The sequence below is a fragment of the Eleutherodactylus coqui genome, chromosome 1, assembly GCF_035609145.1.
Source record: "Eleutherodactylus coqui strain aEleCoq1 chromosome 1, aEleCoq1.hap1, whole genome shotgun sequence".
Lineage (NCBI taxonomy): Eukaryota > Metazoa > Chordata > Amphibia > Anura > Eleutherodactylidae > Eleutherodactylus > Eleutherodactylus coqui.
The window spans coordinates 244,812,520-244,839,229 of record NC_089837.1 but is presented as its reverse complement, the minus strand read 5'-3'; positions in this window follow the sequence as shown (position 1 = coordinate 244,839,229).

The window sequence follows — 26,710 nt, the reverse complement described above, 5'->3', positions numbered from 1 at the left end:
CCTGCCAGTAGATTTTGCCTTTGCTTTAAAGATTCCTACTCTTTCATTTTGTTTCATCAGCAAAAGGCGAGGCTTCCAGATGTGCTAAAGCCAAACGCACTGTGGAAGAAGTTAAACAAACATTACCTTCCAACCACTAGCTTCGGTTTCGAAAATCAGCTAATTGCTAGATTGCTCCATAGCAGTTATTCAGATTGCTATCACTCTTTCTCTTTAGCCCATTTGTAGCTCTAGCAGCCCTGCTGAGACCTCCTGCTAATGGATTTTCACCAGCACTTTTTATATGAAATTTGTAGACCTCGTTGCAAACATTGACTTTTACTTTTTCATCCCCACCTTCCAAGAGCCATAACTTTTTTTATCTGTCTGCTAAGGTAGCTGTGCGAGGGCTTGATTTTTGTGGAATCAGTTGTTTTTTTTAATGCCTCTGTTTTGGGGGTACATATAAACCGTAAATTGTTTTGTTGTGGGGTGATGGCACAAAACAGCGATTCCACAATTTTTAGGGTATTATTGATTGGGTTTTGTTTATACGGTATTCACCGTGCATGATGAATGATGTGAACTTTAATCTGCAGGTCGGTATTCTTATAACAATACCAAATTTATATAGCTTTTTTGTGTTCTACTGCTTTTGTGTTCTACTGCTTAAATACTTTTCTTTAAGAAAAAATTATTTGTTTTGCTTTAACTTTTTTTAATTTTTCCGCCACAGAATTATGTGAGGGCTTTTTTTCTCCTACATGAGTCGATGTTTTCATTGATATCATTATGGGGTACGCACTACTTTTTGATTACTTTTTTCTCCTATTTTTTGGGGAGACACAATGAACAAAAAATAGCAATTCTGGCATGTTTACTACTAGAGATGAGTGAACGTACTCGTCCGAGCTTGATACTCGTTCGAGTATTAGCGTGTTCGAGATGCTCGTTACTCGTGACGAGTACCACGCGATGTTCAAGTTACTTTCACTTTCATCTCTGAGACGTTAGCGCGCTTTTCTGGCCAGTAGAAAGACAGGGAAGGCATTACAACTTCCCCCTGCGACGTTCAAGCCCTATACCACCCCCCTGCAGTGAGTGGCTGGCGAGATCAGGTGTCACCCGAGTATAAAAATCGGCCCCTCCCGCGGCTCGCCACAGATTTATTCTGACATAGAGGAGGGAAAGTGCTGTTGGTGCCGGAGCTGCTATAGGGAGAGTGTTAGGAGTATTTTAGGCTTCAAGAACCCCAACGGTCCTTCTTAGGGCCACATCTAACCGTGTGCAGTAGTGTGGAGGCTGCTTTTTGCAGTGTTGCACTTTTTTTTTTTTTTGTATATCGGCCATGCAGAGCATTGCGCCCTGCAGTAATTATACATACTCCAGGGCCAGTAGTGGTGGTGAGGCAGGGACAGAAGACATATATTTATTGAATATAGGCAGTGGGCCTTTCCAAAAACATTTGGGAAAAAAAATCTATTTGGGCTGCCTGTGACTGTCCTCAGTGTACTGGGTCTGTGCTGGGTGTAGTTGTCCTCCTAATTCATACGCAGCCAGCTAAGTGTTACAGCAGGCTTGCGCAAAATTATTTCCTGGCTCTGTGTTGGCTGTTACATCACCGCTGTATTCCTGTCCACAGTGCAACAGTCTGCAGTTATTTTACATGCTCCAGGGCCAGTAGTGGTGAGGCAGGGACAGAAGACATATATTTATTGAATATAGGCAGTGGGCCTTTCCAAAAACATTTGGGAAAAAAAATCTATTTGGGCTGCCTGTGACTGTCCTCAGTGTACTGGGTCTGTGCTGGGTGTAGTTGTCCTCCTAATTCATACGCAACCAGCTAAGTGTTACAGCAGGCTTGCGCAAAATTATTTCCTGGCGTTCCGTAAGCAAAGTCAGCCTCCAACCACAGGCCAATAAGCGGCACATTTAATTACAGCGTTCTGTTTCTGTACTACTGGTAATACACCATGCTGAGGGGTAGGGGTAGGCTTAGAGGACGTGGACGCGGGCGAGGACGCGGAGGCCCAAGTCAGGGTGTGGGCACAGGCCGAGCTCCTGATCCTGGTGTATCGCAGCCGACTGCTGCGGGATTAGGAGAGAGGCACGTTCCTGGCGTCCCCACATTCATCTCACAATTAATGGGTCCACGCGGTAGACCTTTATTAGAAAATGAGCAGTGTGAGCAGGTCCTGTCGTGGATGGCAGAAAGTGCATCCAGCAATCTATCGACCACCCAGACTTCTGCGCCGTCCACTGCTGCAACTCTGAATCCTCTGGCTGCTGCTCCTCCTTCCTCCCAGCCTCCTCACTCCATTACAATGACACATTCTGAGGAGCAGGCAGACTCCCAGGAACTGTTCCCGGGCCCCTGCCCAGAATGGGCAGCAAGGGTTCCGAATCCTCTCCCACTGGAGGAGTTTGTCGTGACCGATGCCCAACCTTTGGAAAGTTCCCGGGGTCCGGGGGATGAGGCTGGGGACTTCCGGCAACTGTCTCAAGACCTTTCAGTGGGTGAGGAGGACGATGACGATGAGACACAGTTGTCTATCAGTGAGGTAGTAGTAATTGGAGTAAGTCCGAGGGAGGAGCGCACAGAGGATTCGGAGGAAGAGCAGCAGGACGATGAGGTGACTGACCCCACCTGGTTTGCTACGCCTACTGAGGACAGGTCTTCAGAAGGGGAGGCAAGGGCAGCAGCAGGGCAGGTTGCAAGAGGCAGTGCGGTGTCCAGGGGTAGAGGCAGGGCCAGACCGAATAATCCACCAACTGTTTCCCAAAGCGCCCCCTCGCGCCATGCCACCCTGCAGAGGCCGAGGTGCTCAAAGGTCTGGCAGTTTTTCACTGAGAGTGCAGACGACCGACGAACAGTGGTGTGCAACCTGTGTCGCGCCAAGATTAGCCGGGGAGCCACCACCACCAGCCTCACCACCACCAGCATGCGCAGACATATGATGGCCAAGCACCCCACAAGGTGGGACGAAGGCCGTTCACCGCCTCCGGTTTGCACCGCTGCCTCTCCCCCTGTGCCCCAACCTGCCACTGAGATCCAACCCCCCTCTCAGGACACAGGCACTACCGTCTCCTGGCCTGCACCCACACCCTCACCTCCGCTGTCCTCGGCCCCATCCACCAATGTCTGTCAGCGCACCGTCCAGCCGTCGCTAGCGCAAGTGTTGAAGCGCAAGCGCAAGTACGCCGCCACGCACCCGCACGCTCAAGCGTTGAACGTGCACATAGCCAAATTTATCAGCCTGGAGATGCTGCCGTATAGAGTTGTGGAAACGGAGGCTTTCAAAAGTATGATGGCAGCGGCGGCCCCGCGCTACTCAGTTCCCAGTCGCCACTACTTTTCCCGATGTGCCCTGCACGACCACGTCTCCTGCAACATTGTATGCGCCCTCACCAACGCGGTTACTGCCAAGGTCCACTTAACAACAGACACGTGGACAAGCACAGGCGGGCAGGGCCACTATATCTCCCTGACGGCACATTGGGTGAATTTAGTGGAGGCTGGGACAGAGTCAGAGCCTGGGACCGCTCACGTCCTACCCACCTCCAGAATTGCGGGCCCCAGCTCGGTGGTGGTATCTGCGGCGGTGTATGCTTCCTCCACTGAACCACCCTCCTCCTCCGCAACCTCTGTCTCGCAATCAAGATGTGTCAGCAGCAGCACGTCGGCAGCAGTCGGTGTCGCGCGGCGTGGCAGCACAGCGGTGGGCAAGCGTCAGCAGGCCGTGCTGAAACTACTCAGCTTAGGAGATAAGAGGCACACGGCCCACGAACTGCTGCAGGGTCTGACAGAGCAGACCGACCGCTGGCTTGCGCCGCTGAGCCTCCAACCGGGCATGGTCGTGTGTGACAACGGCCGTAACCTGGTGGCGGCTCTGCAGCTCGGCAGCCTCACGCACGTGCCATGCCTGGCCCACGTCTTTAATTTGGTGGTTCAGCGCTTTCTGAAAAGCTACCCACGCTTGTCAGACCTGCTCGGAAAGGTGCGCCGGCTCTGCGCACATTTCCGCATGTCCCACACGGACGCTGCCACCCTGCGCACCCTGCAACATCGGTTTCATCTGCCAGTGCACCGACTGCTGTGCGACGTGCCCACACGGTGGAACTCTACGCTCCACATGTTGGCCAGGCTCTATGAGCAGCGTAGAGCTATAGTGGAATACCAACTCCAACATGGGCGGCGCAGTGGGAGTCAGCCTCCTCAATTCTTTACAGAAGAGTGGGCCTGGTTGGCAGACATCTGCCAGGTCCTTGGAAACTTTGAGGAGTCTACCCAGATGGTGAGTGGCGATGCTGCAATCATTAGCGTCACCATTCCTCTGCTATGCCTCTTGAGAAGTTCCCTGCAAAGCATAAAGGCAGACGCTTTGCGCTCGGAAACAGAGGCGTGGGAAGACAGTATGTCGCTGGATAGTCAGAGCACCCTCCTGTCTATATCTCAGTGCGTTGAGGAGGAGGAGGAGCATGAGGAGGATGAGGAGGAGGGGGAAGAGACAGCTTGGCCCACTGCTGAGGGTACCCATGCTGCTTGCCTGTCATCCTTTCAGCGTGTATGGCCTGAGGAGGAGGAGGAGGATCCTGAAAGTGATCTTCCTAGTGAGGACAGCCATGTGTTGCGTACAGGTACCCTGGCACACATGGCTGACTTCATGTTAGGATGCCTTTCTCGTGACCCTCGCGTTACATGCATTCTGGCCACTACGGATTACTGGGTGTACACACTGCTCGACCCACGGTATAAGGAGAACCTTTCCACTCTCATACCCGAAGAGGAAAGGGGTTCGAGAGTGATGCTATACCACAGGACCCTGGCGGACAAACTGATGGTAAAATTCCCATCCGACAGCGCTAGTGGCCGAAGGCGCAGTTCCGAGGGCCAGGTAGCAGGGGAGGCGCAGAGATCAGGCAGCATGTACAGCACAGGCAGGGGAACACCCTCTAAGGCCTTTGACAGCTTTCTGGCTCCCCAGCAAGACTGTGTCACGGCTCCCCAGTCAAGGCTGAGTCGGCGGGAGCACGGTAAAAGGATGGTGAGGGAGTATGTAGCCGATCGCACGACCGTCCTCCGTGACGCCTCTGCCCCCTACAACTACTGGGTGTCGAAGCTGGACACGTGGCCTGAACTCGCGCTGTATGCCCTGGAGGTGCTTGCTTGTCCTGCGGCTAGCGTTTTGTCAGAGAGGGTGTTTAGTGCGGCTGGGGGAATCATCACAGATAAGCGTACCCGCCTGTCAACCAACAGTGCCGACAGGCTTACACTCATCAAGATGAACAAAGCCTGGATTTCCCCAGACTTCTCTTCTCCACCAGCGGACAGCAGCGATACATAAACAATACGTAGGCTGCACCCGCGGATGGAAGCATTGTTCTCTATCACCATCAAAAACGTGGACCTTTTAGCTTCATCAATCTGTGTATAATATTCATCCTCCTCCTCCTGCTCCTCCTCCTGAAACCTGACGTAATCACGCCGAACGGGCAATTTTTCTTAGGCCCTCAAGGCTCAGTCATATAATTTTTGTAAACAATTTTTATACGTTTCAATGCTCATTAAAGCGTTGAAACTTTCACCTGAACCAATTTTTATTTTAACTGCGCTGCCTCCAGGCCTAGTTACAAATTAAGCCACATTAACCAAAGCGATTAATGGGTTTCACCTGCCCTCTTGGTTGGGCATGGGCAATTTTTCGGACGTACATTAGTACTGTTGGTACACCAATTTTTTGGGGCTCTCGCCTACAGTGTAATCCAATTAATTTTTTGCCCACCTGCATAAAAGCTGACGTTACATCAGCTGTGCTGGGCACTGCAATGGGATATATTTATGTACCGCCGGTGGGTTCCAGGGAGCCACCCATGCTGTGGGTCCACAGGGAATTATAAATGCATCTGTTTCCACTTCTAAAGAACCCCAGTCTGACTGGGGCATGCAGTGTGGGCCGAAGCCCACTTGCATTAAACATGACATTACCTCAGCTGTGATGGGCAATGCAATGGGATATATTTATGTACCGCCGGTGGCTTCCTGGCACCCACCCATGCCGTCGGTCCACACGGAGTTGTAACTGCATGTGTCCACTTCTAAAGAACCCCAGTCTGACTGGGGCATGCAGTGTGGGCCGAAGCCCACCTGAATTTAATCGGACGTTACCTCAGCTGTGATGGGCACTGCAATGGGATACATTAATGTACAGCCGGTGGGTTCCAGGGAGCCACCCATGCTGTGGGTGCACACGGAATTCCCATTACGGAGTTGTACCTGCCTGTGACTATTTATAAAGAACCGCGGTCTGACTGGGGCATGCAGACACCTTGACAGAATGAATAGTGTGTGGCACATAGGTTCCCATTGCTATGCCCACGTGTGCAGCTCCTGATGGCGGTGGCACAGGATTATATTTCTCATTGCTTCTGTACAGCATTGTGGGCTATCGCCCCGCCCCTTTTAAAGAGGGTCGCTGCCTAGCCGTGCCAACCCTCTGCAGTGTGTGCCTGCGGTTCCTCCTCATGGCAGATGCACTTATAAATAGACATGAGTGTGGCGTGGCATGAGGGCAGCTGAAGGCTGCGCAGGGATAGTTTGGTGTGCGCTGTGGACACTGGGTCGTGCGGGGGGGGGGGGGGTTGGGCAGCATGTAACCCAGGAGAAGTGGCAGCAGAGTGTCATGCAGGCAGTGATTGTGCTTTGTTGGAGGTAGTGTGGTGCTTAGCTAAGGTATGCATTGCTAATGAGGGCTTTTCAGAAGTAAAAGTTCTTGGGGGGGGCCCACTCTTGCCGCTATTGTGGCTTAATAGTGGGACCTGGGAACTTGAGATGCAGCCCAACATGTAGCCCCTCGCCTGCCCTATCCGTTGCTGTGTCGTTCCCATCACTTTCTTGAATTGCCCCGATTTTCACAAATGGAAACCTTAGCGAGCATCGGCGATATACAAAAATGCTCGAGTCGCCCATTGACTGCAATGGGGTTCGTTACTCGAAACGAACCCTCGAGCATCGCGATAATTTCGTCCCGAGTAACGAGCACTCGAGCATTTTGGTGCTCGCTCATCTCTATTTACTACTTAATTCACTTTGTGGGTTAAAAGGGTATTCCGGGCTTTATTAACTGATACTGATGACCTATCCATCGGTATTTGATCGACGGGGGGCCTCCGCTCGGGATCCCCATCCATTAGCTGATTGTCTGACCCTCTATTAGTGTCAGTGTCTTACACTTCCTGCTTCTCTTATGGTCAGGATGTCACATCCTGTCCTGACCATAAGAGAAGCAGGAAGTGTAAGTGAAGTGCAACTTTCCCACTGATTTCAGTAGTAGTGATTCCAGCGCTCCCACTTCCTGGTGTGACCACTGATGATCACGACCGGCTCGCCGCACTGATAGCAGCCCAGACGATCAATTGATGGTTTCCGAGCAGTAGATCCCCATCAACCATCAGTTGAAATAGCCTGGAATACCCGTTTAAATAATATAATTTTATTTTTTAGTACAGTGCAGATGACCAATGCACTACCAATGAGTACTGTGCATTGGGTAGTCAAAGAAGTGCTGTGGCCATCTTAGAAGATCGAAGAGGGACCTAGGAATTGGCAGAGCCATGTCAGAAAGGCACAAATGAAGGGCACCAGATAATATTACTTCCTTCCCAGTCTAAATTCAAATTTTGTTCCCAGAACTAGAGGCCCATTTACACAAAGCGATGATTGCTCAAAAATTGTTGAAAAGCGATTGATTGAGCGATAATTGTTGCGTCTAAATGTGCGGCCATCGTGCACTTTTCGTGCACTACTAGCTGATCATTAAATTCAGTCCAACCTGAAAAATCGTCCTCAGCCTTATCAGGAATTCTCTGTGGGTAGTGCTGATAGCATTGTTTCCTACTTGGGAACAAAATAACTGAAAGCAGATAAGAGCCCTCGGGCTATTAACTGCTTTCAGCTAAGGCTTTATTTGCACACTTAATTGCTCTTACTTAGCAGGGTAGCTACTTAAAAGTTTATGCAAAATGATCGCTCAAAGCTGTTATGAAACTGTTGTTTTAGCGATCATTGGGCCGTGTAAATGGGCCTTAGCAAAGTCACTTTAACTTTGCACTAGATAAGGCTGAAAGCTTTACCTTTTATATGTAATATCCAAAACCTGTCAATGCTGATTACTATTACAGTTGATTTCCGTACTGATTTGACTGCCAACCATATACAAAGTGGCTGTTCACATTTGCGTTGTAGTTTCTGCTTATAAAGGAAGCCATAATGCTCTGCAGGATATAACGGCCAATACCAGCAGCGAGTGGTGAACCCCATTAATTGGTCTGTCATATTCCCGGCAAATATAGTAAAAACTGCAATGTGGACTCCAACCCTTTAACACAGATGTTATTATACAAACAAGTAAACGTATAAGGGCACCTTCACACATAGTGTAATCTCTGCCAGCAATCCGCAACAAATTGTGCAAATTTGGCTGCAGTTTTTGAAGCAGATCTGCTGTGGGACTTAACCCTTGTATTTCAAGGGTTAAATTCCACAGCATAAATAGACAAGTTACAGAATTAGGCCGCTCTCACACATGCACTTTTTATCGTGATACAACACTCGCTTTGATTTCAATAGGGCCTCGCAGACCTGCGCTCGAATCCAGTGTTTTCTAACACTGCAATTTTTGAGTGCTGTATGCTCTATTTTGCTGCGTTTTTGTGCTTTTTAACGCCCCTCATCACACATCACAATGTGGTAATACGTGAAAACCTGCTGTTGGGTGCAGTAACCTGTGTCCAAAAACGGCGGACAACATAGCGGCATTGTGCTGACGCCGTGTGTGAGAGTGGCCTTAGAATCCACAGCATTTTTCAAAAACACTGCAGATTCGTTACAGAATTTTTCTCCACCATATGAAAGATGTTTCTAGAATGTTTTCCACATGTTTTTCCGCTTGCATTTCTGCACTGAAAATTCCATGGTGTTTCTGGCCTGTGTGAAGGCGGCCTGAGGGCTCTTTCACATGAGCGTATATGGGGCGCACTTTCACAGCCGGTCGATATACGCTGCCCATCTGATGCATTGGTTTACAATGCATCAGTTCAGATGGGCAAAATCTTGTGGCGAAAAAGTGCCAGCCAAGATAGCGCACACGGTGTGCATTCCAGCTGGCATTCTTATGCCAGACAGGAAAGATAGTTCAGGAACTATCTTCTGGACGAAATACGGTGGCAGCTCTCAAAGACTCCTATGGGAGCCTTTGGTAGCTTCTGGGGAAGGGAGGTGGTAGGGAGTTTAGCAGCGTGTCTGCTAAACTCACCCCCCCCCCCCCTTCCCTCCTTATCTCTTTGCCCCTTGCCGACTGTTTGCAATGCAAACGAGCGGGACAGGGTGGGAGCTAGTTGCTAAGCTCCCATTGTTGGCAGAGAGGGGGCGGGAGCTTAGCACACTAGCTCCCTCCACCTTTCCGAGAGTCGGCGAGGGGAGAGGAGAGAGGGGAGGCAGTTTAGCAACTGTTTTTCCCTACCGACAGTATGCCAGGCTTGCTGTATACTCGCTGCACCTGGGCCATCTGAGCGGGTGCACAAATGGGAGATTTGTGCGCCTGTTCAAGCAATTTTCGGTCACACTGTGGCAGATTTTCCCAATGTGTTTTCTATTAGAATAGACTTCAACATATGACCCTGATGACAAGTTTAACCTTCATACCAGCTGACTCAGATTGTATGGGGGATGAACAATCACACATATGATCATTCGTCCTGCATATAATTTTATCACTGTTAAAGCACTTTGAGTTCATTTGCGTCTGCAAAAGTGGTTATCAGTAATAAAGACTTCTTGTAATTGTATCTGCTATAATGAAGTCACAGCTGCACAGGAGGGGGAGTCTCTGATGTTTCCTTGCTATCATTGTTTCTTCTTTCATATCTCTTGTTTTCTCAGGCCTGGAAGGCTGTGTATCTTTTCTAGTTGCCATCATCATATCAGATGTGTCGCAGTATCTGGGTGAAAATGGCAAGAAAGCGTTGAGGTTGTGCGTAGTGTTGGATTTATCTACTAAATAGCTACAAATAAGTAACATTTCCCACTTCAGATTTCAGGGTTTAGATACGGTTTGTGTTTCCTGTTTTCCCATCAGTAAAGTGAACCTTTCATAGAGCTATGTGAGGTTCAGAATGCTGTGTACAGGCCATTGCTGGAGTTCTATGATTGGCCGTGCTCGGATCAGAGGGAGCCTCCCTGCCCTCACATTTCAAAAACACAAGGCAAGCCCTTCGATTTCATCATCTTGAATTGACACAAGCAGATGGAGTTCACATTATAAGGGTCAACGGCGTTTAGAGTAACAACAAACCCTGAACAATACTGTCAAAGATAGAAATGCTAAACTAATTGCTCATGCACTAAATCATTAAATGATGACAGTTCCTCCCCCACCGGAATGGATTTATAGGTATATTTAGGAACGGTTGGCTTGTAATAAGCAGCTCATTTTAACTAATGTGTATTCCATTTTCATGACTTTTTTGCTGTTTACAGATTAGCTACCATTTAGGATATTCGCTTATGTATTTTCTGTACATACCGGCGTTGTCATAAATGTCCTGTAACTGCAGTCACGTTTTTACATATAAGTATTCAAAACTGCACCAAAAAAACCTCAATATTTCTTAGCTTCTACTACATCAGGACAACAACTTTTTGTGTTGAAACATCTCCCCCCTCCCCAGAGTCTTCTTGATTCACAGTGTTTGGCTTCTGAGATCCCTGCTGATCTGTTATTACAGAGGGAAGCTGGAGGCGCTTGCTCATGGCAACCATTCACGTGGATGGGTAGCCATGTAATATATGGTGGCACCGCGTCCATCAGAGACTGAGACATTTTTTGGAGCAGCTCTCCACTCAAGCTAACAGCTGGAGGTTCTAATGGGACAAACAAACTATTTAAAATACAGGATCTGAGAACTTCAACACATTAAACCAGGGAACAAGCTGTGTCCATAATCCCTTGCCAGTCACTGTATGCGAGTCGTAATCTGTTTGCCGGTTCACGCCATACAAAAGTGAAGATTGTATTATGCATTATGCAGGGCCTGAGTGGGTGGTGAATGGCGTATGGATGAGTCCCTGTGTTACTGTCAGTGAAGCGTAGATGTTTAGACACGACAATTGATACTAAGATAATCACCAAGGGCTCTCTCAGACAAGCGTTTTCCGTGCACATATCTCCCACACGGGAGCACGACCAAGTACGGAATGAATTGCGTACTTGTTGCGTCCTGAGAATCCCCATGGCATGTATGCATACATAATACGCGCAAAACAGTGCATGTCGCATTGTTTTTTGTTCACTTGCAAGTCAACGTAAGATTGGTATTGTGTATTACCCACGCGTGTAATACACGGTAAAATCTACACATGTGAGAGAGCCTTGAATAAATGTTGTAATGCACTGTGTGAATTATTGCCACCAGCATCTCAGCACACATACCAGATAGTGGCACATTATCTGATGCAATACGCTCCATACATGCCATCACTTACTGCCTGTGTAGCCAGCTCTAAATAGATCAGCACTTCTGCTCATATGCTAGCACATGGTTGCCAACTGTCCATGAATTCCTGGAAAGTCCATAATAAATCTAGGACTCTTTCCAGTTTCCATAAAAAATAGATCCATAATTCAGGCTGGTAGTAGTATCTAAGGGAGCCTGTCATGTACTTTACGTATATCGCACTCACAGAGGGCAGCATAACGTTGTGACCAATGTGCTGATATCACTTATGGGATAATATGCAGGGGTTATTAAGAACATATATGTTATTCTTGCAGCTCCCAACAAGAGATGAGTCCACTTTATTCGTGAAGGGCTGCTAGCTCCGCCCACCCTCTGTGATTTGCAGTTTTCTCAGTATGCAGTGTTAAAAAAAAGCTAATTACAGAGGGTGGGTGGAGCTAGCAGCACCTCATGAATTAGCGGGACTCATCTGTTGCTGGGAGCTGCAGAAACAAGCCGTAAGTTCTTAAAAACCACTGCACATTATGCATGCCTGTCACTACTCTATGTTGCCCTCAATGACCACAGCACCTTTAACGCCCAGTCATGTTAACATTGAAAAAACCTTCCTGTTAGTGTCATTTTTTATTGTAAATGTTGTATTTATGTCTCATGTAGATGTATTTGATACAGAACTCAGTTGCCTAAGGCCCAATGTCCAAGGACAAATTTGATTTGCGGAATCCAGGAGATCCACAAATCAAGCCAGCAATAAAGAAGCATAGGCGTCCGCAAATGGATTAAGGCATGCAGATTTGTTTTGCGGACCTTTTGGTCTGGAAAACAAATCACGCGATTGTCAATGGGACTTTTTAATGTTAAAAACGCATCGCAAGTTGGTGCTTTGCAATTTTTGCGCAATGCATTTTTAACATTAGAAAGTACCATTGACAATCGCATGAAAAAAACGTGCAAGAAAAACGCAAGTGTGCAGGAGCGCTAACCCTGCAGCCATTAAAAAAACAAGCTGTGTTCATCCTAAACGGTAATGTCCTTTTCCTGCAGAGAGAATAGAGCTCATCTGCTGGGGGTTAAGCATGTTGCAGTGATTGTAATTATCTTCATTATACAGCTAACAATAAATGCTGACAAGGAGTTCATATCAGTATATTGAGCTCTAGACGCACATATGTAGCAAACTTTAACTTGACTTAAAAGAGCTGTAAATATCCCCATGCACTAGTATAAGACACCCACTTATCTATCCCCTCCCTGATCCCGCTGTGTCCCAGCTGCTGCTCCAAGTTTCCCCTCTGATGTCATGCTTACAGGCTGCTCCAGTCTGTTTACAGGAGGTGACGGGCGCTAGAACCAATAACAGAGCTTATCCCCTTAACGACCAGCCCATAGTCCTGCAGAGAATAAAGCCCCGTGGGCTATGGACGTGACAGCTCCATGCTGTCGGTGCCCGCAGGTAGCCGACAGCATGGAGCTGTCATCCTGGGCTGCGAGGACACCCCCCCCTCCCCGGCATTGCGATCGGCGCTATCCAATGGATAGCGCCGATCGCAATAAAGTGAAAAAAAAGTTTAAAAAGTTAAAGATTCAGCTGCCCTGATGGATCGGATCCATCAGGGCAGCTGAAATTACTCACCCGGCTTCCCCGATGTCTGCCACAGGTAAAAGGGTCCTCTGAGACCCGGCGCAGCTCTTCTGCGCATGCGTGCCAGACGAATGATGTCACGCGCATGCGCAGAAGAATGGGAACCCCAGGGAGTTTAAAATCTCCTGGTTCCCCACTCCTGAAGGTAGCCGGGAACCAGGAGATGTCCCCAGGGACTGCGGCGAGCGGTCCCTGGACCCGCGATCGCCGCTATCCAGTGGATAGCGGCGATCGCGAAAAAGTTTTAAAAAAAGTAAAAATAAAGTTGATTTCACCTCCCCTCATGGATCGGATCCATGAGGGGAGGTGAATATACACATCCCCAGTCCTCAGCAGTATCCCGGTCTTCCGGGACCGGAGTCCCCTTCTGCGCATGCGCGCCCGATGATTGACATCGGCGCGGCACAGAGGGGCTCGAGCCCCGGGAAATTTAAAATCCCTCTGCTCCTGGCTGCCATGTGTAGCCAGGAGCAGAGAGATATCACTGCTATCCAATGGATAGCAGTGATCATTTAAGGTAAAAAAAAGTGTAAAAAAGTAATTTTAAAAAGTGTAAAAAAGTTTTAAAAAAAGTTTAAAACGCTTACATTTCATCTCCCCTCATGGATCATATCCGTGAGGGAGGAGGAAATTACGTACCTAAGGCCCCCGGATTTATCCGCGGACCTTACCACAGCTTCTGCGCACGCGGCCGTCGCCAAAGCGGCAGACGCATGCGCAAAAGCCGTGGATTGCCAGGATAACTTAAAATCCCCCTGCTCTTGGCTACAAAACTTAGCCAAGAGCCTGGAAATTTCACGGGGGGGCCGCGGTGAGCGGTTACTGATCCCGTGTTCACCATTATCCAATGGATAATGGCGATCACGTAAAAGTTTTTTTAAAAAGTTAGTTTCATCTCCCCTCACCGATGCGATCGGTGAGGGGAGATGAAACTTTTTACCGGAGGCCTCCGTATTTGCACCCCGACGCGATCCTCATCCGTGAACTTACCCGGATTCTGCACATGCGACCGCCGGCAAAATACCAGACACATGCGCAGGAGTCGGGGAGCCCAGGAAACTTAAAATCTCCTTGCCTGGAGCAGTGATGGGTGGCCTCGTTGAGCGGTCCCCGGTCACATGATAAAAGGTAGCGATCTACCTTAGGTTGGTCTCACATGACCGGATAGGAATTACGGATTCCGCATGCGTCTGCTCCGCGGTATTACGCAGATCAATCGCATTGGATTACACAATTCCGCTCACATTAGTGGGTCGGAACTGCGTAATCCACTCGCAGAAAAGAGAACGCAGCAGGTTCTATTTTACCGCGGATATCCGCAGCATAGAGCCTATTGTGCTCCATGGTCATGGATATACCCGCAGCCCATACGCAACTACCTTGTATACGGGCTGCGGGTACCCGTGTCATCGCTAAGCGACGGTGCGGGAAATACAAACAAAAAAAAATTTGTACTGCGAATGACCGCCTGTGTGAGTAGGCAGTTATGCGCAGTACATTACGCGGCCGTACGCAGGGTCACAGCCGGGCTCACAGCTGGGATCCGCTGCAGGCCTCCGCTGCGTGAGCCCGGCGTTATTCAGACCGCTACCAGTAATACGTATTTTACAAGAAGCCCCGGGAACGCTTGCCTTCCTGCAGTTCCAGGAGCACCTTGTTGAGCATCTTCTGTGTGAGACCGCCGCACCTCATCATGCTTATGGAGACTCACAGAGCGCCACTTTTTACACCCCATACCCGCCACTGAGGTCAAGAAATGACCCCCAAAAAGCATGAGAGGAGGGGGGATACACGGTTTTATTGCCCCATGGACCCATTCAAACCAGCCTCCGTAATTACCACAGTCTTCGGAAATACCACACAGTTCACATTATTTTTTTTATCTAAGATTTGCGAACGCCGAAAAGGGTGCGGAGTGTGTGTGTGGGGGGGGTGGAATATTTTTAGGGAGTCAATTTTTATTCCGTACAAATAAGCAATGGGGCCTGGAGTTTATTCAGTTGTGCCCTGAAATCCAATGGGTGTTCCCTCCTTTATAGGCCTTGCCATGGGTCCTGTAAGTAAATTAGGGTCACAAGGGGTATGTTTTTGAACACGGGACAAATGGGGGGATCCATTTGGAGGTAAATGTCTTCATTCCTATGTACCCTGTACAAAAAACTGTATTGCCCAAAAAATAGAAAATCGTTACTTTTTCCTTCTGCTTTGCTTAGATTTATTCAAATACTGTGGGGTCAAAATACACAGTACAACCCTAGATGAATTCGTTAAGGGGTCTAGTTTTCAAAATGGGGTCATTTGAGGGGGTTCTTTATAGTTTTGGCCGCTCAATGGCTCTATAAGTGGGCAATGGGGCATGGAATTTATTCAGTTGTACCCTGAAATCCAACGGGTATTCCTTTCATTGTAGCCCTAGCCATTTGTCCTGTAAGTCTATTAGGGCCACAATGGGTATGTTTCTGAACACGGGACTAACAGGGGTATTCATTTTGAGGTGAAAGTCTTCATTTATACATGTGCTGTGCAAAAAAACCTGTTTTTAAATTGACGCAATAGCCCAAAAAATGAAAATCGTAATTTTTTCTTACTGCTTTGCTTAGATCTATTCGAAAATTGTAGGGTTATAATACACAGTACACCCCTAGATAAATTCGTTAAGGGGTCTAGTTTTCGAAATGGGGTCATTTGTTGGTGTTCTCTATGGTTTTGGCCGCTCAAGAACTCTACAAGTGGGCAATGGGGCCTAAAAGGACTTCAAGCAAAATCTATGTTCTGAAAGCCACCGATTACTCCTTTCATTTTGGGCCCCGTTGTGCATGCGGATATAATATTAGAGCCACAATGGGTAGGTTTCTGAAAACAGTACAAACAGGGGTATCCATTTTGGGGTTCAAGTCTTCCTTCATATGTGTGCTGTACAAAAAAAGCTGTTTTTAAAATGACAGAATTGCCAAAAAAACGAAAATCCTAATTTTTTCCTTTTGCTTTGCTTGAATTTATTCAAAAACTGTGGCGTCAAAATACACAGTACATCCCTAGATAAATTCGTTAGGGAGTCTAGTTTTCAAAATGGGGTCATTTGTGGGGGTTCTCTATGGTTTTGAGCGCTCAATAACTCTACAAGTGGGCAATGGGGCCTAAAAGGACTTCAAGCAAAATCTATGTTCTGAAAGCCACCGATTACTCCTTTCATTTTGGGCCCCGTTGTGCATGCGGATATAATATTAGGGCCACAATGGGTAGGTTTCTGAAAACAGTACAAACAGGGGTATCCATTTTGGGGTTCAAGTCTTCCTTCATATGTGTGCTGTACAAAAAAGCTGTTTTTAAAATGACAGAATTGCCAAAAAAACGAAAATCCTAATTTTTTCCTTTTGCTTTGCTTGAATTTATTCAAAAACTGTGGCGTCAAAATACGCAGTACATCCCTAGATAAATTCGTTAGGGAGTCTAGTTTTCAAAATGGGGTCATTTGTGGGGGTTCTCTATGGTTTTGAGCGCTCAATAACTCTACAAGTGGGCAATGGGGCCTAAAAGGACTTCAAGCTAAATCTATGTTCTGAAAGCCACTGACTACGCCTTTCATTTTGGGCCCTGTTGTGCATCCAGATATAAAATTATGGCCATAATGGGTATGTCTCTGAACACAGGACAAACAGGGGTATCCATTTTTGGGTGCAAGTCTTCATTCATATGTGTGCTGTACAAAAAAAGCTGTTTTTAAAATGACAGAATTGCCAAAAAATGAAAATCACAATTTTTTCCTTTTGCTTGGCTTGAATTCATTCAAAAACTGTGGTGTCAAAATATGCAGTACACCCCTAGATAAATTCCTTAAGGGGTCTAGTTTTTAAAATGGGGTCATTTGTGGGGGTTTTCAATGGTTTTGGGTGCTCAAGAACTCTACATGTGTGCTATGGGAGCTAAAAGGACTTCAAGCCAAATTTCTGTTTTGAAAGACACTGACTATTCCTTTCATTTTGGGCCCCGTTGTGGACTCAGATATAACATTAGGGCCACAATGGGTATATTTCTGAACACGGGAGAAAAATGGGTATCCATTTTGGGGTGTAAATCCTCATTTTCATGTAAACTATAGGAAAAAAAATATGTCTTTAAAATGAAAGATTTGCAAAAATAGGAAATTTTACTTTTTCTCCTCTAAATTGAATTAATTCCTGAAAAAAAACTGTGGGGTCAAAATACTCATGACACCCCTCAGTGAATACACTAAGGGGTGTAGTGTTTAAACTGGGGTCATTTGTGGGGGTATCTATTATTCTGACACTCATGAGCCTTTCCAATCTTGGCTTGGTGTAGGAAAACAAAGTGTTCCTCAAAATGCTAAAAAGTAATGTTAAATTTGTACGTCTCCTAAATGGTTAAAAAAACGAAAGTTTTTCCATTGTGCCCCCAAAATAAAGTAAACGGGTGGAAATATATATCTTAGCAAAAATTTCTATATTATGTTTGCACATATTTAAGATATTGCAGTTGGAAATGTGAAAAAATGACGATTATTTTTCAAAATTTTCCCAATTTTGGCACTTTTAATAATTAAACACAAATTCTATCGGTCTATTTTTTCCGCCTAAATGAAGTACAACATGTGGCGAAAAAACAATGTCAGAATCGCTAGGATATGCAAAACCTTTCTGGTGTTTTTCCATGTTAAAGTGACACATGTCAGATTTGCAAAATTTGGCCTGGTCATTAAGGCGCAAACAGGCTTGGTCACTAAGGGGTTATGGATCAATTGCTGTGCTCTGTTATTGGCTGCAGCACCTGCCACCTCCTGTAAACTGGGTGGGAATGCAGCATGTAAACAAACAAAGCAGAGGAGGACTGAGCAGTGCCACAGGACACAATGGGAGCCAGCAGAGGTGAGTATATGCAGGCTTGTTATGTTAGTGCATAGGGAACAGGGTTTACAGAAATATTACAACTCAGACACCCCTTTAATGCAGTGAAAAGTAACTGCACTTTTAAAAAACTTTTGACATGCCAGAGCAACATGTTTAAAGTTTTGATCAGTAGTGGTCCAGGTGCTGAGACCCCCACTGATCGTTGAAATACAGGTACTGCATCGCTCATCGAGCACTCTGCCCCTTTGGCTGCCATTGTTGCTTGTCTATTCTTCTCAGCTGCTGAAGACGGAAGCATTGATATGTAGAAGTCTACAAATCTGTCCGGAGCTGACGAGAGTAGCCATCAAGCAACAATAACAGTTAAAGGGGCACAACACTCAATTGAGCAATATAGCCCCTTCACTTCATCGATCAGTGGAGGTCTTCGCACCTTGACCCACGCTAGTCAAAAAACTTTTGAAATGTCATTTGTTAAAAGTGCAGAAAATTTAAATACAGTGTTGCAGCAAACTTCAAGTTGACACTTAGTCCTCCCTCACACAGGTGTTTGCAGAAACGCAGCGTTTACTGCGGTTCCAACAGTGTTGTCATGCATTTTTGAGAACGATTTGGCTGTGTTTTCAGCACAGCTGAAAACGCAACCTAGGATGCTGAAAAAAAAAACAATACTCACTTAGCTGGCGCAGTCCGGGTCCCTGCAGCTGCTCTCCGGAGCTCCTGGCACTTGTTGTCGCCGACAGAGGATCTTTTACTAGTGAAAGGATTTGAAGACACCGCTTCCAGCAAGAGATTGCTCTAATTGGCTGAGCCAAGTGAGTGTCAGCGGGCTCAGCCAATCACAGTCAGAACTAGATGCGGCAATCACAGCCATTCATTTATTCATTCATTCATTCACAGGAACAAATCAGAGAAATCTCTTGCTGAAGGTGGGGTCTTCAAACCCCACCACTAGCCCAACCAAAGATGCCCTGTCGGTGCTGACAAGTGGCCGTCAGCCTGCCTGGAGCTCCGGAGAACAGCTGGAGTGTCCGAGACGGCGGCAGCTAGGAGAGTATAGATTTTTTTTTTAAGGTCGTGCAGCTAGCGCTTGTGTTTAATGCTGCCAAAAACTTGGTACCCAGTTGTGCGACGTTTTCAGCAGCACTAAAACCACTGCCCATTCATTTCAATGAGTGACACACAGCCGAAACCAGCCAAAGATAGAACATGCATGGCTGTCAAATTGCAGCGTTCTGACACTTGTGTGAACAGCCGAATTGAAATGAATGGAAGCGTTGTACAGCGTTTAGCGCAGCACTGAAAAGACAGCGCTAAATGCTGTACAAAAACGTCAGTATGAGGGAGGCCTATCAGGCCTCATGTCCACGGGGAAAAGAAGAATTAAAATCCGCAGCGGATTTTAACTCTTCTCCCGCACACGGATCCGCACCCCATAGGGATGCATTGACCACCCGCGGGTAGATAAATACCTGCAGATGGTCAATAAAAGTGAATAAAAAAAAATGGAGCATGAAAAAATCCGGAGAAGCTCTATTTTCGTGCGGGTCTCCCGCGGGGACGGCTCCCACAGGCTTCTATTGAAGCCTATGGAAGCCGTCCGGAGACCTAAAATAAGAATAAACTTACCCGCAGCGGACCGTGCAGATCATCCCTTCTTCGCGGCCGGATCTTCTTTCTTCGGCCCGGCGGATGTGCCCGGCGCATGCGCGCGGCACACCGCCGACGTGCCGAGCACATCCGCCGGCCAAAGAAAGAAGATCCGGCCGCAGAGAAGAGAGGATCTGCACGGACCCCTGCGGGTAATTTTATTCTTATTTTCAGCACTCATGTCTGCGGGGCAGGAGGGACCCGCTACGGATTCTCCATGGAGAATCCGTAGCGGGCCTGAATTTCCCCATGGACATGAGGCCTTAAGGGGTTGTACAGGAATTACTGAAAGATGGCCGTTGTCCAAGCAACCTGTGACAAATTTCTCCTATATTACAAAGTGGACAGATTGAATTCAGCTGTAGACAAGAGGAGGGGGCAGAAACAGAGCCTAACATCATGCTGTTTGTTTCTGACAGGAATGGACACGGGGGCATTAGGTCCTGATCCCCATCCCTCCAGCCTAAAGCTGCATTCAACTCGTTACATACTAGTTACATTGTATGATGGATTTCTCATGAACCACATGAACGTCTGGCATTTTTTATCAAGTCCTTGAAAACCCCTTTAACCCTTTCAAGTCCAATTTGTATCCTGGTTTTCCTAGGGAGCTTACATTTTTTCTGCCGTTATCACGATTGTATATCTGCTGGCTAAAGCCAGTACTGCATGAGGTGACACGTTGGATAGACTCTGACATTAGGGAGGCTGGCAATATACAGTAAGAGAACCCCAACGGACGTCTTCCAACATCGGAGCTGTACAACCTTAAATAATAATGTCTTTAGACGTCAGTCAGTGGATTGGAAAGGGTTAATATAACAAAAGTCATTGAACTATTAGGTATACAGAGGAATTCACTAAGGACTGGTGATCTTAAATCAGTGTTTTACAATAGTGCGCAGGAATAAGGGCCCTTTTACACGGGATGAACTGTTGGGCACAGATGCCCATTTGTCCCAGCGATAGTCGTTCCTGGAATAAACATCGCTGACTGAATAGAGGTGGGGCAGCCAGGGATCATTCTGTCTGCCTCCTTGCACAATAAACAGGCAGTCTTTCATAAGTAAACTGCCTGTTTACACTGAAGGATACATCCTTTAGTTTTCTGCATGCACTGAACAAGGAACGAGAAGCGAACAAATTCTCTTTTATCGTTCAGTCGCTGCTTGCATTATTTACACTGAATGATAATCATTTAGATTCTTCCTGGTTGTGGGAATCTGGATGATTTATCGGCCCCTGTAAAAGGACCCCAAGTTGTGACAAGTTTATCAGGAAGCACACCTCCATGAGGTGTAGGAGTGTCCAACTTTCTCTTTCTCCTCCCTTTACTCTTTGCACTTCTCCCATCACCTCTTTTTTGCTTATTTAGTAATCCTGTTTTGTTTACTTGAAATCACTTATAACTTTTTATCCTTGTACCATCACAGGTTGATGAATCCACACTGCTGATCTCATCTGATTGTTGTATGTTCTCTGTTTCTTCTTCCAGGGTTATGTAACACACCGTTTTTACATTATCCTTTAATTACTATGTTATATTATATTTTTTCAATAAAAACAAAACTGCAGTTTTCCTGATGCTCCCGGTGAATGAAGCAAGGGAAGCAACAGTACTGGTGGTCCTTGGTGAATTTGGATGGCCTGCCTGGATACTGCATTGCCACTACTAGTGATACCTGGTATCTACAAAAAAAAAAAGTGCTATCTTAAAAGTTAATTTTAATGTATTATATTGGAGCCAGTCATTAAATCTTGTCAAATATATACTTGCTTAGTGAGTAGCGTTGAGATTTTGTCACAGGAATGTAGTGCAAAAGTAAAATAAGTAGGAAAACAGATTCTGAGAATGAGGGCATGTAAGAAAATGAGCAGTATTGTCTCAAGAAAAGATTCCTAGAAGCTTACCAGTCCAATCTTGAAAACATCACATGACTACACAGTACATAGCATAGGCCTGCATTTTTTCATGGAGGAGAACAAGGCAGACTTTGAAATATGTTTTGCTTTTGGTTAAACAAGAATCATTGGCAGAGAGAGAGAAAAGCTAAACTTAGGTTAAGAGGAGTTGGTGTGAAACGCGGTCAACACTTTCTATGTTCAGATGTTCTCAGTACTAAAGCAGTTTTCTGCTAGTCTGAATATAAGAAAATAATAGCTGTACTTCCAATTCAAGTAAAGCAATACATTTCTAGGTAACCCAATCTTATATACTTGGAACTGATGCTACTCGCAGCTGCAGTAAAATCAAATGGCTTGTAGCTGTTCTTGCGCTGCCATCAACAGAATCCAGTGCTGTTTAAGACTAGTTTCACACAGGCTGTTGAGATTTTACCATTAGAAAATCGTGGCAAAATCGCGTATTTGTTCCCGCGATATTTGGCCATCAGCTATGCTTTTTTTAAAGAATAATCTCGCATCGCATTGCTGCCACCCGCGATAGAAACGCAAGATTTATTACCGTAAAAGTCAATAGGACTTTCTTATGTTAAAAACCCAAGTTTGCTGCATTGCGATGCGATAAAAAGGAGTCTCCATAGGGAAACATGGGAGATAAATAATTGCATATCGCAGATAGATAGAGCATGCCACGATTTTTGTTCTCTCCGCATCGCATCAGTGAAAACATTGCGGACGGGAAGGAAAGTATTGAAATTCATTGCTTTCATAATCTGCTTTTTTACTGACTCATCAGGTGAAGATCATGCGATTTTTCTCGCCCGTGTGAAACCACCCTAAGGCCATTTTCAGACTAGCATATTTTAACTCTGTATTTGGTCCGTGTTTTGAGGACCATGATATGGGGCTAATGTAAATCTACGCATCTATTCACATGGCCATACTTTTCACAGATGTTGTTTTAAAAGCGTGGTGTCTGTTGTTGCCTCTGCATTGGGATTCTTTTCAATTGGGCGAATACGGATCCGTATTTGCCCAGTATAAATTAAAGACAGTAAATAGTGATGAAATACTAAACATATAGTTGTAGTCGAGGGTTCGTTTCGAATAACGAACCCCATTGAAGTCAATGGGCGACCCGAGCATTTTTGTATTTCGCCGATGCTCGCTAAGGTTTCCTTGTGTGAAAATCTGGGCAATTCAAGAAAGTGATGGGAACGACACAGCAACGGATAGGGCAGGCGAGGGGCTACATGTTGGGCTGCATCTCAAGTTCACAGGTCCCACTATTAAGCCACAATAGCGGCAAGAGTGGGCCCCCCCCCCCTCCCAAAAACCTTTACTTCTGAAAAGGCCTCATTAGCATGGCATACCTTAGCTAAGCACCACACTACCTACAACAAAGCACAATCACTGCCTGGATGACACTCCGCTGCCACTTCTCCTGGGTTACATGCTGCCCAACCGCCCCCCCTCCCCCCCACAGCGCACACCAAAGTGTCCCTGCGCAGCCTTCAGCTGCCCTCATGCCACACCACCCTCATGTCTATTTAGAAGTGCGTCTGCCATGACGAGGAACCGCAGGCACACACTGCAGAGGGTTGGCACGGCTAGGCAGCGACCCTCTTTAAAAGGGGCGGGGCGATAGCCCACAATGCTGTACAGAAGCAATGAGAAATAGAATCCTGTGCCACCGCCATCAGGAGCTGCACACGTGGGCATAGCAATGGGGAACCTATGTGCCACACACTATTCATTCTGTCAAGGTGTCTCTGCATGCCCCAGTCAGACCGGGCTTTTTAATTCATAGACACAGGCAGGTACAACTCCCTATTGTGAAGTCCCTGTCGACCGACAGCATGGGTGGCTCCCTGGAACCCACCGGCGGTACATAAAAATATCCCATTGCATTGCCCAACACAGCTGAGGTAGTAATGTCGTGCTTAATGCAGGTGGGCTTCGGCCCACACTGCATGCCCCAGTCTGACTGGGGTTCTTTACAAGTGGAAACAGATGCATTTATAATTCCCTGTGGACCCACAGCATGGGTGGGTGCCAGGAAGCCACCGGCGGTACATAGAAATATCCCATTGCATTGCCCAACACAGCTGAGGTAGTAATGTCGTGCTTAATGCAGGCGGGCTTCGGCCCACACTGCATGCCCCAGTCTGACTGGGGTTCTTTACAAGTGGACACATGTAGGTTAAACTCCGTGTGCACCTACAGCATGGGTGGCTCCCTGGAACCCACCGGCGATACACAAAAATATCCCATTGCATTGCCCAACACAGCTGAGGTAGTAATGTCGTGCTTAATGCAGGTGGGCTTCGGCCCACACTGCATGCCCCAGTCAGACTGGGGTTCTTTACAAGTGGAAACAGATGCATTTATAATTCCCTGTGGACCCACAGCATGGGTGGGTGCCAGGAAGCCACCGGCGGTACATAGAAATATCCCATTGCATTGCCCAACACAGCTGAGGTAGTAATGTCGTGCTTAATGCAGGTGGGCTCCGGCCAACACTGCATGCCCCAGTCAGACTGGTAATATGTACCTTAACAGTAACCGCGTTGGTGGTAATGTGGTGGTGACTGCGGACCTAGTAGCGCGGTTTTATTTTGTTGGTTTTCGGAATGTGGCCAGGATTAAGTGGGCCGTGGCGGGGGATGTTTTGGAGGCACTACGTGTCCTCTCCACGTGTCCGTGGTTATATGCACCTTAACAGTAACAGCGTTGGTGGGAAATGGCCTCGCCGCCATCATGTCTTTGGGAAGCCTCTGTTTCCACACCCCAGAGACATACCATTAGCAGCGGTATAGGCAGAGCCCAGAATTAGTAACATTTCAGCCGTAGCATTAGCGACAGGCCCCACTAACATATCACTAGCAGTATTATAGGGGGAGCACAGTCTTAGTTCCATTTCAGTAATAGTAGCAGCCTACACAGGCCCCAGTAACAATTCCGAAGCAGCAGTATAGTGGGAGCGCAGTCTTAGTTCCATTTCAGTAGCTGCAGTATAGCCAAGGCCCAAGTTACATTTATGTAGCTAAAGTGTAGGCCAACCCCACACACACTTCTGTACCATGAGTGCAGGCGAAGAACATAGAAATTGCTATGATTACACTGTAGGTGAGGGCCCCAAAACATTGGTGTACCAACAGTACTAATGTACCTCAGTAAAAATTGGCCATGCCCAACCAAGATGGCAGGTGAAACCCATTAATCGCTTTGGTTAATGTGGCTTAAGTGGTAACTAGGCCTGGAGGCAGCCCAGTTTAACAAAAAATTGGTTCAAGTTAAAGTTTCAACGCTTTTAAGAGCATTGAAACATATAAAAATTGTTTAGAAAAATTAGATGAGTGAGCCTTGTGGCCCTAAGAAAAATTGCCCGTTCAGCGTGATTACGTGAGGTTTCAGGAGGAGGAGCAGGAGGAGGAGGAGGAATATTAGACACAGATTGATGAAGCAGAAATGTCCCCGTTTTGGATGGTGAGAGAGAACGTAGCTTCCATCCGCGGGTGCAGCCTACGTATTGCTTACGTATCGCTGCTGTCCGCTGGTGGAGAAGAGAAGTCTGGGGAAATCCAGGCTTTGTTCATCTTGATGAGTGTTAGCCTGTCGGCACTGTCAGTTGACAGGCGGGTACGCTTATCTGTGATGATTCCCCCAGCCGCACTAAACACCCTCTCTGACAAGACGCTAGCCGCAGGACAAGCAAGCACCTCCAGGGCATACAGCGCGAGTTCAGGCCACGTGTCCAGCTTCGACACCCAGTAGTTGTAGGTGGCAGAGGCGTCAGGGAGGACGGTCGTGCGATCGGCTACGTACTCCCTCACCATCCTTTTACAGTGCTCCCGCCGACTCAGCCTTGACTGGGGAGCGGTGACACAGTCTTGGTGGGGAGCCATAAAGCTGTCCAGGCCCTTAAAGACTGTTGCACTGCCTGGGCTGTACATGCTGCTCGATCTCTGCACCTCCCCTGCTACCTGGCCCTCGGAACTGCGCCTTCTGCCACTAGCGCTGTCGGATGGGAATTTTACCATCAGCTTGTCCGCCAGGGTCCTGTGGTATAGCAACACTCTCGAACCCCTTTCCTCTTCGGGAATGAGAGTGGGAAGGTTCTCCTTATAGCGTGGGTCGAGCAGTGTGTACACCCAGTAATCCGTAGTGGCCAGAATGCGTGTAACGCGAGGGTCACGAGAAAGGCATCCTAACATGAAGTCAGCCATGTGTGCCAGGGTACCTGTACGCAACACATGGCTGTCCGCACTAGGAAGATCACTTTCAGGATCCTCCTCCTCCTCCTCCTCCTCCTCCTCAGGCCATACACGCTGAAATGATGACAGGCAAGCAGCATGGGTACCGTCAGCAGTGGGCCAAGCTGTCTCTTCCCCCTCCTCCTCATCCTCCTCATGCTCCTCCTCCTCCTGAACGCGCTGAGATATAGACAGGAGGGTGCTCTGACTATCCAGCGACATACTGTCTTCCCCCGCCTCTGTTTCCGAGCGCAAAGCGGCTGCCTTTATGGTTTGCAGGGAACTTCTCAAGATGCATAGCAGAGGAATGGTGATGCTAATGATTGCAGCATCGCCGCTCACCACCTGGGTAGACTGCTCAAAGTTTCGAAGGACCTGGCAGATGTCTGCCAACCAGGCCCACTCTTCTGAAAATAATTGAGGAGGCTGACTCCCACTGCGCCGCCCATGTTGGAGTTGGTATTCCACTATAGCTCTACGCTGCTCATAGAGCCTAGCCAACATGTGGAGCGTTGAGTTCCACCGTGTGGGCACGTCGCACAGCAGTCAGTGCACTCGCAGATTAAACCGATGTTGCAGGGTGCGCAGGGTGGCAGCGTCCGTGTGGGACTTGCGGAAATGTGCGCAGAGCCGGCGCACCTTTACGAGCAGGTCTGACAAGCGTGGGTAGCTTTTCAGAAAGCGCTGAACCACCAAATTAAAGACGTGGGCCAGGCATGGCACGTGCGTGAGGCTGCCGAGCTGCAGAGCCGCCACCAGGTTACGGCCGTTGTCACACACGACCATGCCCGGTTGGAGGCTCAGCGGCGCAAGCCAACGGTCGGTCTGCTCTGTCAGACCCTGCAGCAGTTCGTGGGCCGTGTGCCTCCTATCTCCTAAGCTGAGTAGTTTCAGCACGGCCT